Source organism: Falco peregrinus, chromosome 1 (assembly GCF_023634155.1).
Source record: "Falco peregrinus isolate bFalPer1 chromosome 1, bFalPer1.pri, whole genome shotgun sequence".
In the NCBI taxonomy this organism is placed as follows: domain Eukaryota; kingdom Metazoa; phylum Chordata; class Aves; order Falconiformes; family Falconidae; genus Falco; species Falco peregrinus.
The window spans coordinates 46,419,120-46,436,493 of NC_073721.1; the positions used below are offsets into that span (position 1 = coordinate 46,419,120).

Consider the following 17,374-nt stretch of genomic DNA (forward strand, 5'->3'; position numbering starts at 1 on the left):
GCTGCTTTTGGGGCTTTTTTAATTAAATAGCTATTCTCACGGCCAAATATGTGTGCGCGTTGCTTACAGTACGTACGGTAGGCATAGAGCTGTGGCGCGCTCTGGGAAATACGGTAACCCCCTGCTCCCCTGGGCCGGGCCCGCCCCTGGGGGCTCGCCGCGTTGTTACAGGCGGCAGCGCCCCCTGCAGGCGCGGCGCGGCGGCACCCACAGAAAAGCGGCGGGCGGGGCGGAGGGGAAGGCTTAGGGCGGCGGACGCCGCAGCTCCCGCCGCCGCTTCCGGGTCGGTGCCAGGTGAGTGGCAGGAGCCGGCTGCCGCTCCGTGGAAGCCTAGGGCCGCGGCGGGGCCGGGTCCACGCGCAGCCCTAGGGTGGGGGTAAGCGCGTCGTCGCCCCGGCCGGAGCCAGCCCGGCCCGGCCAGCGGACTTTAGGCCTCGGAAGCCCGGGAGGAGCGGCGGGCGGGGGCCGTCGGGGCCGCTCCGGGTGTACGCACTCTGCAGCCGAAATAAAGCCACGAAGCGTCTCTCGGCCTCCCGGCGGGGCCGCGCGCGGCGCACCAATACGGTAGCGGCCGGCGGGGTGTGCGCCTGCCGGTATTTACGGTACCGCGGCGAGGTGGTGGTGGGGCTGCTGCGGGGCCAGCCCCTCGGTACCGGTGTTTGTAGCCCTCCCCCCGGGTCTCGGCTCTGGGCCTGGGCCGGCCGCCGTCCTGGCCGTGGTGCCTCGGGCCGAGCGGGCCCCGGCTGAGGCGAGGCGCGCGCCGGGCGGTTTCCCGCCCTCCGGGGCCTGAGGGGGCCTGAGGCGGTGTGCAAGGAGGGCGGGGAGCGCCGCTTTCGAGTCCGTAATTACAGCTAATTACCTAGTTCCAGCCCGTGCCTAGTTGCCGGACATGATGGCGCGGTTTACAGATAACTGGAGTGACCGAATTGCAAGTTACCGATGGAAGCCAGAGGAATCCGTGGCGACCCTGCTGTTGGCAGCAGTAGAAGCGTTGTGTTTTCCAGCGGCTTGGGTTTAAACAAACTGGTCGCTGGTTTTAAACATTTTGGAAAATGGGGAAAAAAGCCTGTGGAATTGGAAGTACCACGAATATTGTCTGCCCATGTGGGAAGCATGTGATTTAGGAAAGCAAAAAAGGCGAGTTTGTTAACCTGATGTCAGTAGCAGGAATAAAATGAAATGAATGGGTAATATAAACGATTAGATACAACAAAGACAAGGAGTGTGGAGTTTAAAGGCTAAACCCCATATGCTTAGAAAAAGAGACACTCTCTCCCCCCTTGTTCCTTCTCGAGAGGGGATTTCAAGATCTGGTTAAGTCAGCTGATGATACAGTTGGTATCACATACTTGAAATTATTTGAGGAATTTGGCTCTAGTGTGACCTGACAATTTAATTAAACACAGATGGTGGTGTAAGGCATCAAGGCAGAATTTAAGAATCACCTTAGGAACTAATCCTGCCTCTTGATCAGTAATTGGAAGACACAAATGGGTCAGCTACTTCTAGTCAGCTCCTCCACTTAGCAATTCTTTGCTCAAATACTAATACAGATTTAAATTACCCAAAAGAAGTTTTATAACCTTAGCTGTTAAAGTTTGCTGATGACAGATAGGTGTGATGATCAGTGACAAGATGTTGCTGCTATAGCCTTATCTGACCTTCCTGGTTAGATGGTTCCATGTGGGAGAAGGATCTCAATATAATGAAAAAAATATGTAAACTCTAGAAACCATGATAGCTTCCTATCACACAGAGGTGGCAGGCAGTGACTTGCAGGACTTAGTTGCATCAGTGACATAATCTGAACTTCACTGTGTGAGAAGAGTTCATTTGATTGTTGGTTGGTGGATTTTTTTTTTCTGAAGAGAATCAAGTTGGACTCATCATGTGTGTGCACATGGTCTTGTTAGAATGGGCTACTAGGACATAATCTCCAGTTACAGTAGCTCTCAAGTAAGATGTGAAAATACTGGAGAGTTCAGAGGAGACCACAAAAATGCTCTTGTTCTGGAAAACAACTCATGTAGCAGACTTAACATTAACCCCGTTTATTCAGGCACATCCAAGAGAAGAGGGTTAAGAAGTGGCTCAGTGATTCATGTGGAAATCCATGCCTATGGGAAAGTTATCTGATAGCTGAATGTTTTCAGTCTTTCCAATAAAGGCATAATGAGATCCAGTAACTGAAAGTCAAAGCTACACAAATGCTTTTAAATATGACACAATTTCCTAGTAGTGATGGAGGTTAATTACAGGAATAGTTCATGGGAGAGGTTAAGGGCTAGCTGTTACTGGGAGCTCTTAAGCTGACACGCTAACAATTTTGAAGATGGGCTTACACCTGAAATCTTGGACAACTTGCTGGTGCAAGGATGTCCATGTGGTTTGGGGAAAATTGGTGAGATTATCAGTGAGCCACCTGTTGGGACTCTGTACTACTTAGGCTGCTTGGCTGCAGAAATTAGGCTGCTTGGCTGCAGAAATAGCAGGAAATTATTTTTTTTTAAATGTTGCTTAAAGAGCCATACTTCTAAATTAAGATAGGTTTAAGTGGTCTTGTGCTTTTGGATGAACCTGTGCTTCAAGGGGGAATTCTGCATGCTGTTCTTACAGAGAAAGGTAAAGTTAAGGTAGCATGTTTCTTCCTACATTGTTCTTTAAATCATCAGTTTGGCCACAAAGAGCAAACACTGCGTTGGACAAACGGTTCTGCTATACTAGTTCAGAGAATCCTCTCCCTCATTTACTATGTCTTCCCCATATACTTGCAGTGTGATCCGGATTTGAGGTCAGGAAGGGATTTCCAGCAAAGTCTGATCTGTTACGGCATCATACCAGTTTTTCAACCTCAGCTAGAGCATAGTTTTCATACTGGGACTTCCTGCTGGCACTGTTTTTATCTGATCAGGTTCTTGTTGAAAGGATTTTGGGTTGTATTTGTCTCAATGTGTTTTTTCTATAGGACAAGAGTGCTTTCGATGATATTGGATGATAGAGTCAACTAGAGGATCTGTTGACTCGCTCTGAAATTATGGCTTTTTAATGATGATCAATAAACAAATCTCTCTGTGCTTCCATGAATAGTGAAACTCTGTCTCTTATGTAGTAGCACTGTGCATTTTGGTGTGCTTGGAGGACTTGCCTCACTGGTTTTACATGGAAACATGCACCTGCTGGGGCTGTGTGTGAGATTTTTGGCAGAAGCATCACTTACAGCCATGACTTCTGGTTCCATGTTTTTTTCTCACAGTATGCACAAGCAATAGGGCAGGTTTAATAAAAATTTAGCATGTGGAGTAGAATCAGCAAAATGCATATTGTGGAATGGAACCGATCCATCAGAAGACCTCTGTTTAGAGTTTTTAAGATAATAATTTTGTCTATTAGAAATCATTAACAATCACCTGCACCATTTTGTTGGTGCTTATAGTTTAACAGTTGCAGCAAACTTTTCTCAGCTCTCTTTGTTGGGGGAGTCAAACATGCTCTTTGTATGAAACTGCATCAGGCGAATAAGCAGTGCACAGAACACGTGCAGATGTTCCGAAGGACTGAACTGCAACATGTCAAATTGGTCCTTTTACAGTCATGCAAAGTAGCGTGGGTCCTTAACGTAAGCCATGGCAAACAGGAAACAAGTGTAATTTCTGTTGTTCCCTAAAGGCAGCTTGGAGAGAGGTGAGAGGAGAAGCGAGGGGTCCCTGTAAACACTGTGGTGGGAGTCCTCTGTTCAGCTCTGCCAGGACTCTGTGGCATTATAGCTTACTGATCTTAATGCAGAGGTAGATGCATCTGTTCACAGTTGGTGAGAGGAGGAGGTCTATGCATTTATACTCCTTGACAACCAAAGCAGTTGCTCCTGTGAATAATTTTACCCAAACTTGCATTAAATAACTTGCTGGTGTGTGAAGTGCTGTAGCTTGAGAGGGGATGAGGGGGCATAGGCCAACACAAGGAACAGTTTGACAGAGACATCTTATTGGAATTAAGTGTTCTCCTGAACCAAGTTTTAATAATGTGATTCAAAAACTAATTACTGAGTTTGTGTAATATGCAAGTGCCTTTAAAAAAAAAAAAACACCACACAACTTTTTTTTTTTTGGTAGTGCTCTGAGGGTGCTTGATGCTATGACAGCCTCCCCAAGCAGCTCGCCTTTGTAATCACATGCGTTGGAGGAAGGGATGGCCATAGAGGAACTGAGTAGTGTGATAGAGGAATAGAATTACATTAGCAGAAATAGCTACGCTAAGTGCTGAACATCGTGCTGTTTCACATTTTCATCTTTTATTGAATTAATGTGTAATAAACTAATAATATAGTGTAGGAACAACTATGGTAGATGTCAGTGATAAAAGTCTGAAAAATTCTTGCAGGAAAAATGAAAGAGGGGAGAGTGTATGCGTGGGATAAGGGAGGGCTGAAGAGAAACTCCAGATAGATTTCTATCAGCAGAGAAGTCTGGAAAGCTGTTTTCCCAGAGGATAAAAATCTTGTTTCTTTTGTGAATCCACATGGAGGTTTGGTGTTGCAATGTGACCAAATGGCATTAACTTGGGCCTGGAGTGTGAGAGTCTTGTCCAGCTGTTTGAGATCAGGAGTAGGATGTCCTTTCCCAGCTGTGCTAACTACCTGCTGGAGCAAATAATGCTTTGTGGTCTGCAGATAAAAATCGAGCAAGAACACCCAGCTTATATAATTAACATCTTTTGTCTCAGCTTTGCTGCTCACTTGGGACAATACTCTGGGCGTAGTCCTTGGTGTTTGCTCTAAGTACAGACAAGCCTGTCTGAGGGTTGAGGCAATTGCTATTTTCAAAGACATTTCTAAGAAAAAAAGAAATCATGTGTTACTAATTCTTATAGAATAATCCTCTTTGCAGTGTCTTCTGCAAGAAACAGGCAGATGAAGCTAAGGAAAGATTAACTGTTTTGGAATCTGATCAGAGCAGAAGCAGCTAAAAATCTTTCAGCTTCTGTGCAACCACCTGTAAAATATGAGGGCTCTGCTCCTTCTCTGACCAGTATACCCCACTGGCACAAAGTTGTGTGTTCCCTGTGCTTGAAAGTTGCAACACTAACTAGAACCAATTTTGAAACGTAGGTAGGTTTGGTTTACACTGGCATCCCAATACAGAGCTCTGGGAGCTGCTGTTCCTATAGGCCTTACCTGCTAGCTACTGAAATAAAAAATGGTGTCAAAGCCTCTTTTTTATGTCATAGTATAGAAGCCAGATTCTCTGCTCAGTGCTTTGGTATTCGCCATTACTGAATCTGTTTGTGAAAACATAGCTGCACATTTGTGTCAGTGTAGGTAAGATCTGACTCCTGTGCGTTTTACTAAGCATGTGTTGCTAAACTCAGCATTACCGTGGTTCTTGTTACACATTACCAAGCTAGAGCTGAAGAATCTCTAGCTCTACATGTATTTCATGCATTTAAATAAATTCCTCTTTATTACATCTCCAGCTTTGCCAAGGATATGGTCACACTCCATGTTAAGTCTAAATGTGTGGCTGCTGTCATTTTAGACTGTTCTTTTTTGATTAAAATAATGCTGTTTTTTTTTTTTTTCATTTTATGGCTAGTTATACTCATTTGATATGATTTATTCTTGGCTGTTGCTCATCTTGCCTTCAAAAAGCAAAATATTTTACAATACAAGGGGTTACCCTTATAGCTATGCATATAAGTATGTGGTTCGGTTGCTAATTTCAGAGGATTTTTTGTTCTTACATTTTTTGTTCTGTGCTGAAACTTTCAGCTATGTGGTTCAAAAGGCACTTTATGATAATTTTTTATTTTCACACAAATTTATTGAGCCTTGTTTGGGTTACATGTTCACGAATAGGAAAGTCCCTTTTTCAAAACATCCAGGACACACTCTATCCATTCCTGATCTTTTTATTGTCAAACTCTGCCTGAACCTCCTCAAGGGATAAGCTGTTATGTCAAGAGAAAAGTTGGCTGGAAATAGCAGTGCTGCGAGGAATGCTTGGAAATGTGAGAGAGCACAGGAGGAACTTTGCACTGCTTGGGAAATACTTGCTGTTTAAAACTGCTCCATGTGGGTTTTCTTAGGTTACACAATTGCCTGTAAATTTTTGGAAAATATTCCTTGGGGATAAAAATCTCCCACTGTTACAAACTGAAAGAAAATGTGTTTGGCTTTTTGAGAAGGGGAGTGCAATTTTGCTTTACAGGATAAACAGCTGCAGTTTCAGACTGTGCAAAGCAGGTTTTTTATTAGCCATGTAACTGAAAGCATTATTGTTTGGTTTTTATTTTGTAAGCAGCGGTTGCCACTCGATCATTCGGATGGATGGGAGTGGAGGTTTCCTGATGTTGTGTTTGTTAAAGTGGCTAAGCTGTATGGATTAGGACGGTGGTTCTCTGAACATTTTCTGATATCAGTATGGTGTTCTTGTTAGCCTTTTGTGACTCAGCCATGTGATCTTAACGTTACAGCAAAGGTGTTTAGCAAGAAGTAAAAATGTTTGCATGTATGTAAGACACTGGTCCAAGAAAACATTTGATGCCTATCAATCTCTGTTTTTCCAAGATAGCACTTAATGAAGTGCTTAAGGTAGGATCAGTGGAGCTTAGGTGTTGTGTTTGTAAGCGTGCAAAAAGCTCCACACGTTAACAGGCCTGTTTGCTTCCTTGCAGCTCTGTGGTGGCAGTGGAATTCCCCAGACATCACTCAGCAGGTCCTCCTTCAGGGGTGAGTTGGTTGTATCTCTCTCTCTACCTGAGCCTGTTCAAGGGCATTTGATATTATAGGGGCAAACTCCACATCGGGCAGGACAGGGGTGGTACAGCTTACAGAATTCCCACTCCTTTCAAGTCTCTTGTCTTGTCTGAGCTTAAAAAAGGATCATTTTCAATTTTGATTACTGTGTTGATTTCTTTCAGCTTATGCTCATAGCTTGGGTGTTTGGGGGACAGCTGGGTAGGGTGCCTTGGTGCAGGATGGAGCAGCAACTGCCCAGGGTGCTAGGACTGTTCTGATCCCACACTGAGCAACTGTGCCCTTACTGTATATTTATAGGTAGATCTTTAAGTGGAACAGTCCTATTCTGACAATTTGACATTGTGATTTTTAACATTAATTTCTGTTCTGAGGATCAGTATCAGCTTTTCTGTGTGGAGTTTTCTTCTGAATGTAATACAGACATCTTTTGTTTGCAGCATGGTTTATTAATTTCTGTAGGTAGGTGAAAGGGAACTTAACAACAAACCAAGTACCAGTTGTACAAATTTTTAGCAAATAGTGTTTCATCACTGCAGTTTGTGTGACCACTCTTAGATGAAGGCATCCTTTCAAATAATATTTTATGGTACAGTGGTCTATTAGGGAGTAGATTTATGAGGATTCAATTTTGATTTGTGAACTTCATTCATGATATACAGTTATTTTTGTGAAGATTAATTTAACTATATCCTGTGTTGAAAGTTACTGAGCAGTTCCTTACAGATAAAGTGGATTGTATAGAACTCAGTTTATCTTATACTGGGTTAACTGCCCTGGGACACCATCTGATTCTGTATCCTTTCTTCTTTCACAATGGGATAACTGTGAATTTTCTTATCTTTCTCTTTAGTACTGCTGCTTACTGAGATATTTACCAATGAGGGCTTGTGTAATACAAGGACATGTAAAATATCTGTGCAGGAACAGTCACCAGTTAGTGTATATGATCTGTTTTTCCCTTTTGTTCAAATGGAATCAAAGCTTGTTGTTTAATGAGAAATTTCTGGAAAGTCTCATTTTGGGTTTTTATAGTGCCCCTTGTACGTGCTCTGAAATGTTGCTATAGCCTCGTTAGAGGGCACTCTTGAATAACGCATGGCAAGACTGCTGTCAGCATTTACAGCACTCTTCAGCAAAAAGTCCTAACCAAAATGTAATTGGCTGCCCCAGTGCAGAACTGTGAAGCAGGAGATGGATTACCCTATATACTTCGCTGTCTTGTTATGCAAGACAAGACTGACTGTATTGGGGGCTGATTTAATGCTTTGCTTTATATGGAACAGAACAACAATCTGTCCAAAAATTTACTATAGTTTCCCAAATGTGGATTAACTAAATAATTTCAGTAACTTGCTTTTCTCGTGGCCTTTACTCCATAAACTGCCTTGATCCTAAATTATATCCATTTTGGAATTTTTTTGTATTGTTGCTATCATCTTAAAAAAAAAAATAACAAAACAAACCCCAAAATAAAACAACCTTCAGAAACAGTAAGTTGCTTCAGAAAGTCTTGGGTTTTAATACCAGCTCTTATATCAGTTCCTTCTGTGCCTTTGACAAACAACTTATTGTGTCTTTCACTTTCCTTCTGTAATAAAGAGGATAATGATTTTTACCTTGGGAGAATTAATCAATGTATATAAATGTGCTTTGAAATCTGAAGTGCTTTAAAATTTTTTAAAAATATAATTAAAATATTGAAGAAAGCAGGAGTCAGGGAAGTCAAATTTAAGACCATGATTATTGCTTAACTGCTTTGGTGCTTCTTCTGTTCTGGCAAGATTATAGAGCCAGATCATTTGCATTACCTTTGACTTTTCTCGATGTTTTTAGTTTGCTGTCTAAGGAGAAGCATCCTTTATATGCAGGAGTCACATTGTCTGTAAACATAAACATAATCTTAACTTTGTCCAAAACATACCTTGTTTTGCTTTTAAAAAAGCATACCAAACCGGTGTAACTTGAAACGTTTTTCTGAGCAATTAGCACTGAATCATACCCACACTGGATTGGCTTGGCAAAACTGAAGTACATGTTTCCTATGCTGGAACTGTGCCTACACAGCATAAACCTCAGCTTTAATATATTGCTTTACTTGGCCTCTAAATGCCCACTTCTGCATTAGCTTTGCTGCTAGTAGCTTGGGTGCTATGTACCCACTCATCGGTGGTGCTCATGTGCCTCTCAAAGATGAGAGAAGAGGCATCGCGTGGGTGTGTGATTTGAATAAGGTCACAAAATAGGGCAGTAACAGAAACCAGTTGTCTGGCTGTCTCCTTACTGGGAACTGTTCCTTCCAGTTGGGACTGGCATGTCTTTCTTGCCAGGGGTTTAGCTTTACTCAGAGGTGACAGCTTTGTCATCTGTGGGTTAAAGATAGTAGACATTGACAGCCTGAGAGTTTGTCAGAGCAGATTCTGTGCTACAGCCAGAAGACATTTGCTTGGTATCCTAAATAACTACGTAGTGCTTCCATGAACTGTAATGGCCATGAGACTCTGCTTCTCCCAAATTAAAGCAGAATAATAAGAAAAAGTACTTGTCAGGCCATCTTTTCCCTCTCCTGGTTTTTAATCTCCTCTTGCACCTTCCCATTCTGTCCCACTAGTACGGCTTCTTGTTAGCTTTTTTGGCAGAGTGTTGCTTGGGGTAAGGCAGGAAAGCTGAGGTGCTGCTTCTCAGGAGTTCTTCAGTGTCCGTCCCAACTAGAGGGTACGTGAGGGGGCAGCTGAAGGTGAGCTGAGACATGGTGCCATGTGGGTGGCTGCAGGTGTGTGGGAAGAAGCACTGCAGAGTGACTCCTGCAGTAAGGCAGTTGATTGGCACCAGGTCAGCAGCTCTGACAGTGAAGTCTTGGCTAAGTGGCCTTGCCAAACAGCTGTTGGGCTAAAGGCAGGCAGAATAATGTATATGCTTCCCATCTCTCCCCACCTGTTGTGGGAGGGTGGCAACAGCAGCTCCTCTGGGGCAGAGGCAGTGGGTCAGGGAGAGTGAGCAGCCCAGGCTTGACCCGTGGGTCTGTTGTGTGGCCTCCTGGATTGTTTTGGGGAGTTGGGAATAGGGCAGCAGGCAAGGCAGGGTGGCCTGTGCCTGTCAAGCTATGGGGGATGGCACTGAGTGACTGCATCAGCTGTAGCTTCTGAGGAAATTATTTGCCTGACTGGCAAATGGAATTTAAGGTGGCATGGAATACATAAAGACTCACCTGGTAGAAAAAAACCCACCAACAACAGTTGCTGAGTTTAAAGCACTTTCATCTGTGAGGCTAGGGATTGTATTTTTAATGGTTTTGAAGACTTCAACTCTTGTGATTCCTGTGAATGATGTTAGGAATGACAGAGGCTTCAGCCAAAATCTTCGCCCCCTTGTTATACTCCATCCCATATGTAGATGCCCTCTCACGTGTTTTACCACATATTTTGGCTGTTCTTACGCACAGTGTGGGTGTTCTAAAAAATGATAGTTATCTAGGAGCCAGTGACATCTACAGAACGTGCTGAAGAGAAGCTTGAGCATGTTTGTATGAAACACTTAAGATCTGGAGACCAAATGTGTGTTTCTGGGTAGCATTTTGAGGATGGTGTTGTGACTGGAGTTTCTTGAGCACCTCCCTACTGTTAGCCTGCCTCCAGATTGACGTTCTGATATGGCAAGTTGTTATGTTGATCTCAGAAGATATTGTGGGACAAATTGCTGTCTGATATGGGTAGGCAGCAATAACTGGAGAGTGTTTCCCACTAAAATAATAGTGAAAAAGCCACTACTAATAGAATTTAAGGGAAGAAGTAGAATGTGGATTTATGAAAACACAGGAGAGGAGCATAATGCGGGAAAGCATAAATTTAGGCCAGTCTTTTGTCTGATGTAATAATGTAAATGGAGCAAGCAACTTCCCCCCCCACCCCCCCTGCTGTTTTGGGGGCTGGTTTTGGTTTGGTTTGTTTTTTTTCAGCGGGAGCAGTTTAGCTAAGAGCCCAGTGGTGCTGGCTGGCTGACCTGTCATAGGTTTAAGTGCCAAAAAGTAAATATTTTTAAGTAAAGCAAATGCAAAACTTTGGGGATATATTTAAAATACAAAAGAAAACAAAAGAGAACAAAACTGAAGAAACCGTTTTGTGTAGTGTCCAGAGCAACTTTAAAATGCTCTTGTTCCATGCCTAAATAAATGGTTGTTTCAGCCAAAGAGAAATCTTTCCTGTTGATTTATTACACCAGTTTAGATATAAGCCCTCTGTGCAGGATTGTCAGTTTAATAGAACAGCTTTCCTTCTCTTTTCAGATTTAATCCACATGTTGTTGTATCAACAGAGCCTTTGTCTGGTCAGTTATGAGTTATCCTTTTTTAATAAAAAAAAAGTGAAAACACATGTTTTTTAACAGCCTTATTACAAAAAAGCATAGGATGCCATAGGGAGAGGTAACTATCAAATAGCGACGGATTTGTAGGTGACTTCAAAGCGATGCTGCAAATGGAAGAGTGAAAAATGGACCTTTCACCTCTCCCTGTCTCAATGAATGTGGAAAGCCCAACAGTGACAGGAGGAGGCAGCATTATCTTTAGCCAGGATTTCCTACTTGGTTTTTTTTCACTGCTGGCTTGTGCAGTGATGCTAAACATGCTCTTTTTAGTTAACTCTAATTTCCTTCCTTTTTTTTTAAAGAGGACTTATCCAGAGGTGTATGTAATTCACATTTCCTTCCTTCCTGCCTCCCTCCCCTGCAGAGAAGGATTTTTTTCTTGGACTCCTCCTGTTTTCCAAATGGAGAGGAATTACTCTCAGGAAACTCATGAATTTGGTATTATTTCTGTACTTGGTTTTGTGAGAAAACGTTTATTTGAGTGTCAGTGCTTACTTGATACCTGCATGAGGGTTCAGAATTGCATGTTAGAGCTGCTCAATAAAGCATTCACTGCATCATTTGATTATAACCTTTACTTGGACCTTATCACACAACTAACTCCTCTAGCATCATAAATTAGTTCTGAAGATTTACTTTGGAACATCCTGAACTGGCAGCTTGGTGGGCTGAACCCAGCCAAAGGCAGAATGGTTGCAATATCTATTGTCTTTGGTGCTGGCTTTGTTTCTTCCAGCGTATGTTAAGACTCCTGGCAGTCATCACAGTCTCACTTAATTCTCTTTCAGATGTCAGCACCGCAGATCCTACCTCAAGTGTCAATATAATTATTTGCAGTGGTGTGATTTTAAAAGAAGCTAATAATAATGTGTCTTCAAGCAGAAGGAATTTGTCTGGCATTTTAAAAATGTGGCATGATCCTATTCTACTTCTCAAAAATTATAGAAAAGAGTAAGAACAGATCTACCTCCGAGGCTTTAGTAGTCAGTGATGGGAAAAAGCAGGCCTGGTAGTGATGCTGTAGCTCTGGGGAAGGAGTGGTGTTGCTGTATCAGGCAGAACCCTTGGTCCACCAGACTTTTGAAAAAGGAGCACAAAATCCTCGGCAGTGCATGGGCAGACACTAGGAACTGGTAGTGTATTTTTATAGGGGTTAAACTGGTCTGGCTTTGTCAGAGGATAGGTAAGCCAGGCAATGGTTAGCAGCCTGTGCTAAAAGAAGCAGACTGTTCATGTTCAAGGCAGCTTAGACGCTGTCAGATTCTCTGGATGTTAACTCTGCAAGTGTTTCTTGCAGAAGAAAAAATAATCCATCCCTTTGCATTCCACAGCCATGTTCAGACTTACTGGGGAGTGGTGGTGTGGTGGTTTGTTTTCCTGCAAACTGGCCTTTTGTCACTGCCTGTGTGCTTCTTATGAGGGCTGAGCATACCTTTCCAACAGAAGATAAATCATGGATCTTTGGAGGATTTTATTTTCCAAGCTCTCTCAGGCAGTCTTCTGTCCTCAAGTCTGCATTCTACCAAGTTAAGTTCTCCAAACCTTGGTACTAATGGGTATTTAATTAGGTTTGTTTGCTTTTCAGTTTATCACTGTTCTTAAGCTAGCCATTATTACTTCTCAAAACAGCTTAGAACTTGAATCTTTCCAGAGCAGTGGTAAATGAAAGGGGTATTCAGCTAGCAAGAACAATTTCTTTATACATGGATTTTGCAGGGCATTGTACTATGTTGTGCTTTCATCTAAAATATCCTTGGGCAACCTCGTCCAGCTTTGAAGTTGGCCATCCTTTGAGCAGCTGATTGGATTGGAAACCTCTAGAGGTCCCTCCCAAACTAACTTACTCTGTGATTCTGTTTTCTGGTAGAGTTCTGGCAAAGATGCTTCTTTTGGCTTTGTTTATATCTCCCTTCATGCTCAACAGCTTTCATCATGTTCCCATTATAAGCAGTTCTTTAAACTGAAGTGATGTGTAAACATCGGGAACAGTTTCTAAACTGTAACACAAGTTTCCTTCCTTCATAGTTTAGCCAGTTTTTATGCTGCCATATTCAGATGATACGAAAATTTGATTTTCTTTTATTGCTATTTATTAAGAGATAATCATGTCTTTTTTTTGTCCTTAGACACAAATGTTTTACCATGGGAGCAATACAAAGGATAATTTTCTAAAAGTTAATGGGTCTTGTTCTTGGGTGAGCTTTGTTCCTTTGCACTTTCTGTTGGGAGGCTGCTGAAGGAGGAAAGACAGAGGAAAGTGCCTTGTTATTTGGGATTTATAAGACTATATCTGCCTTTTGAGTGAGTGTTGCATTTTTCAGTTAAAAACTGAAGTTAAGAAAAATATACTGTGTTTACAGATATTGCTACCTATTATCCAAACACCTTAGCTCATGCTTAACTTTATGCTGTACAGTATTTTGCTCAAAATTTAAGCAGTTGCTTAAGTTATGTTGAATAGTAATGGACTTAGTGTGTCTTACTGATTCAGAAACTGTATGCTTGACAAGGGAATGCTGACAGTTTGTTGGCTTGTCTGGATTTACAATTTTATTCTGAGGGCAAAACAGGATGGTGGGGCAATTAGATGGAGTTATATATACCAAATGTATAATTTATCACATATGTACTCAAAACTGAAGTTGACTAGTCTTGTAGTTCATGCTTGCTGTATGTTCAGACTTTAACCTCTCTGTTTAGATTGCCAACGTGGTGCCAATTAGTGGGACTGTGATGTGGGCACTAAGGAATATAACTCACTTCACATGGGTTACCAAACAGCTAGCAGATGTTAAGCTAATGGTTCTTGGCTACTACCAGCCTGACTTGGATTTCAACCCAGAGGTGAAAGAATTTATTTCTCTCCCATTACCATTTCCCTTGGGCCATATTGTCCTGAGCACTGAGAATTCCTTCAGCTTACTCTGGAAAATGATGTAAACATTTCCCCTCCCCCTTAAACCTGTTCTCACGGTGTCTTATTTTTACGTTAATTTGCCTTCTTTGGTATTTGTTATTCTATTGGTAAGCTTCATTATAAATGGTGAATGAAAATGTAAACATTTTAAACATGCCTGCCTTTCTTTGTTCTCATTGCTGGATAATGTACTCACAAACCCTTTAAAAAGTGTAACTGCAAGGCCCATAGTTTTTCTTCTAGGGGTGAGTAAATGCTGAACAACTAACTGGCAGATTCTGCGGCTGCTTTTGTGTGATTTAGAGCAGTAGATAGTAGTTGTTACTCAAGACAATTTAAAATATGGTATGAATTACAGTGTAATAACTGGAAAACATTAATCACTTTCACTTTACTTTCTGTACTCTTTCAAGTGATAGCTATGATAAGGGAGTCTTTGTCTATATAACCATAGCAGCTTCAGGAACGGAGGTAGCATAATGGAGGGTTCAGCTGAATGAACAACAGCACTTAAAATACTTACTGATGCCTAAAACCCATTTCATAACTCGCTGTATAGTCACCTGACACGTTTAACCAGTGTGTGTAATATTAGGGCTGATGCTTTTTGTTCCCTCTTTAGTAACTTTGTCTTTCTTTCTGTGAGGATTAAGCCTTTGACCTGCAAATGTTGTCTGTAACGTTATGTCCAGCATTCAGTTTTTCAGCAATTTCTTTATGTTGCTCATTTTATACCTCGGTAAAAGGCAGTATTATTAGCATTACAGGTGTTTGAAAAACAAAATCATGCTTAATCAGAAGTTTTCAGTTATAGCTTATTTTCTTACTGACGTGCTATTTTGAGGTGTCAAACATGATCAGCATCAATGTGAACATCAACAGGAAGAGTTTGGTGAGGGTTAAATAACTGTCATGGTTATTTTTCAGTGAGCAGTGAAAATAAACTGCTTACAAAGTCCTGTCATTTGTTGCTTTTCTTAAACATTCTAAAGAAAATGTTTCTGTCAGTGATGCATTTGATGCTGAACTTCCAAGGAGAGCAATTATTTTTAATTTCTTGAGATGAGTAGAACTGTTTCTGTCCTGTGGATTCATCTTTCTTGATGTTTATGTTGATTCATCTTTCTTGATGTTCATGTATTTATTAAGGACAACACAACAGAAGCAATGCAGTTATTCTGTACTTACATGATGAATAATAGTTAAATACTAATTACCTTTCTTGAAGAGTAATTAACACCTTTCACATTCTCTGTAGAACAAACAGGGAAAACAACCTGATAAACTGAGAAGTAAGCTGAACTAGCCACTTTTCAAGAGTGGCAGGTAATTAAGTGTTGGGTTTTGGGTGACAGGAAAATCCAACAGCAGTTTGTAACTACATTTGCTCTTCTTTTTCTCAGTAACTAAGTAAGTTATTCAGTCCAGTAGATGCAGCTTTTCTCTGGTGATTTCTTCCTCTGTAGATTTTCAGGTAGCTCTGTAGGATAAATTACTCTTCTTTGGTTTTTTCCCTTTTAAGAGATGTAAGAAGCGCTAATGATCAGGTCTCTTCCCATGTGTATCTTAGTGTGTAAGTTCAGGGACACGTTGAAATTATAATAGATATGGAGAAATTTCAAAGTACATTGTCACGTTCATAAAAGTTTCCTAAATGCATACAAGTTAACCCCAAAATCAAGACACCAGAAGATTTCCCTCCTTCCCTTGGTGTTGCTGGCTTAATTAGTATAGGTTATGTCTTTTGTCTGTAGTGACTAGTAGAAAATACACTTGCTGGGTCATTTTTCCTGTCATTACGTATCTGTAGCCCTTTCTGTTGGCAAATAATAGGAAGCTTTAGAAGTCTGGAAGAAACTAAAATGCTTGATGCAGGAATTTATTAGATAACCATTCAAGCAATGCTTCCCGGCTTTTTGTGAATGTAGCTGTGTATTGGGTTTGCGTGGCAAGGTGTGTGTGGGGGCTACAGGAATGTCTTCTGTGAGAAGCTGCTAGAAGCTTCCCCTATATACAACAGAGCCAATGCCAGCTGGCTCTGAGACGGACCTGCCAACAGGCAAGGCTGAGCCTATTGGTGATAGTGGTAGCACCACTGGGATAAGGTATATAAGAAGGGGTGGCGGTGGGGTGAGGAATCTGCACGACAAAATTGCAGTGGAAGAGAGGAGTGAGACTACGTGAGAGTAACAACCCTGCAAACAGCCAGGTCAGTGCAGGAGGAGGCAGGAGGGGGCTCCAGGCACTGGAGCAGAGATTCCCCGGCAGCCCATGGGGAAGCCCACAGCAAGGCAGGCTGTCCCCTTCAGCCCATGGAGCCCACGGGGGAGCAGATCCCCACCCGCAGCCTGGGGAGGACCCCACCATGGGGCAGGGGGATGCCCAAAGGAGGCTGTGACCCATGGGCAGCCCATGGTGGAGCAGCTCCTGGCAGGGACCTGTGGCCCCATGGGGAGCGGAGCCCAGACTGGAGCAGGTTTGCTGGCAGGGCTGGGGACCCCGCAGTGACCCACACTGGAGCAGTGAAAGAGTGTGAGGAGGAAGGATGCAGCAGAAACGATGTGTGATGAGGTGACCACAAGCCCCATTCCCAGTTCCCTTGCACTGCTTAGGAGGAGGAGGCATTTGGGAGTGAAGTTGAGCATAGGAAAGAGAGAGGGGTGGGGGGAAGGTGTTCTTAATTTTCGGATTTGTTTCTCATTATCTGGTTTGAATGGTAATAAATTACACTAATTTCCCCAAGTGGAGTCTGTTTTGCCCATGACAGTAATTGCTGAGTGATCTCCCTGTTCTTGTCTCAACCCACGAGCTTTTCATTATGTTTTCGCTCCAAAAAATGATCCTGTCCACTTGAGGGAGGGGAGTGATACAGCAGATTTTGTGGCCACCTGGTATCTAGCCAAGGTTAAACCATCACAAGCTGTTTTATCGCTAAAACTTACACCCAGCATGTTTGCTTTGTCATTGACAATTGTCATCATATGACAGTTTTTCCCATTAGAGTAGCATTGACATAACATGAAAAAATAAAATTGGACCAAATGTGCATGTATTTCTAGACAGACTCTGAAATCTTAAAAAAAACCCTCTGTAGATAATCCATCTTATTTCTTATGTGAGACTGTTGAACAGGGCTATAAGAAAGTCAATGGAAGGAAAACATTGATTGGGACACCCTAGTACCAAGTTTGTAGGTTACATAAAAATGACAGTGTGGTCTAAACCCATGGGGGAATAGTGCAGTGTCTTAAAGCTAAATGTCAAATCAGGAAAATAACTGTATTAATAACAGCATCCTTAAGATTAGAAATTGTCAGAACGCATAGATAGGAAAAGTATAGACT

The 17,374-nt window shown here is 42.2% G+C and overlaps 1 protein-coding gene across 10 annotated transcripts in view; it reads left to right on the forward strand.

Annotated features, from left to right (window-relative positions):
- Nucleotides 1–206: 206 nt before the first annotated feature.
- The window catches only part of EXD3 (exonuclease 3'-5' domain containing 3), a 290,762-nt gene continuing 273,594 nt past the window's right edge, over nt 207–17,374 (forward strand). For all 10 annotated transcript variants that reach the window (XM_055805397.1, XM_055805404.1, XM_055805412.1 and 7 more), the window contains exons 1-2: nt 207–294; nt 6,670–6,724. The gene's annotated coding sequence lies outside the window, so the exon portion shown is untranslated. The remainder of the gene's footprint in view (nt 295–6,669; nt 6,725–17,374) is intronic.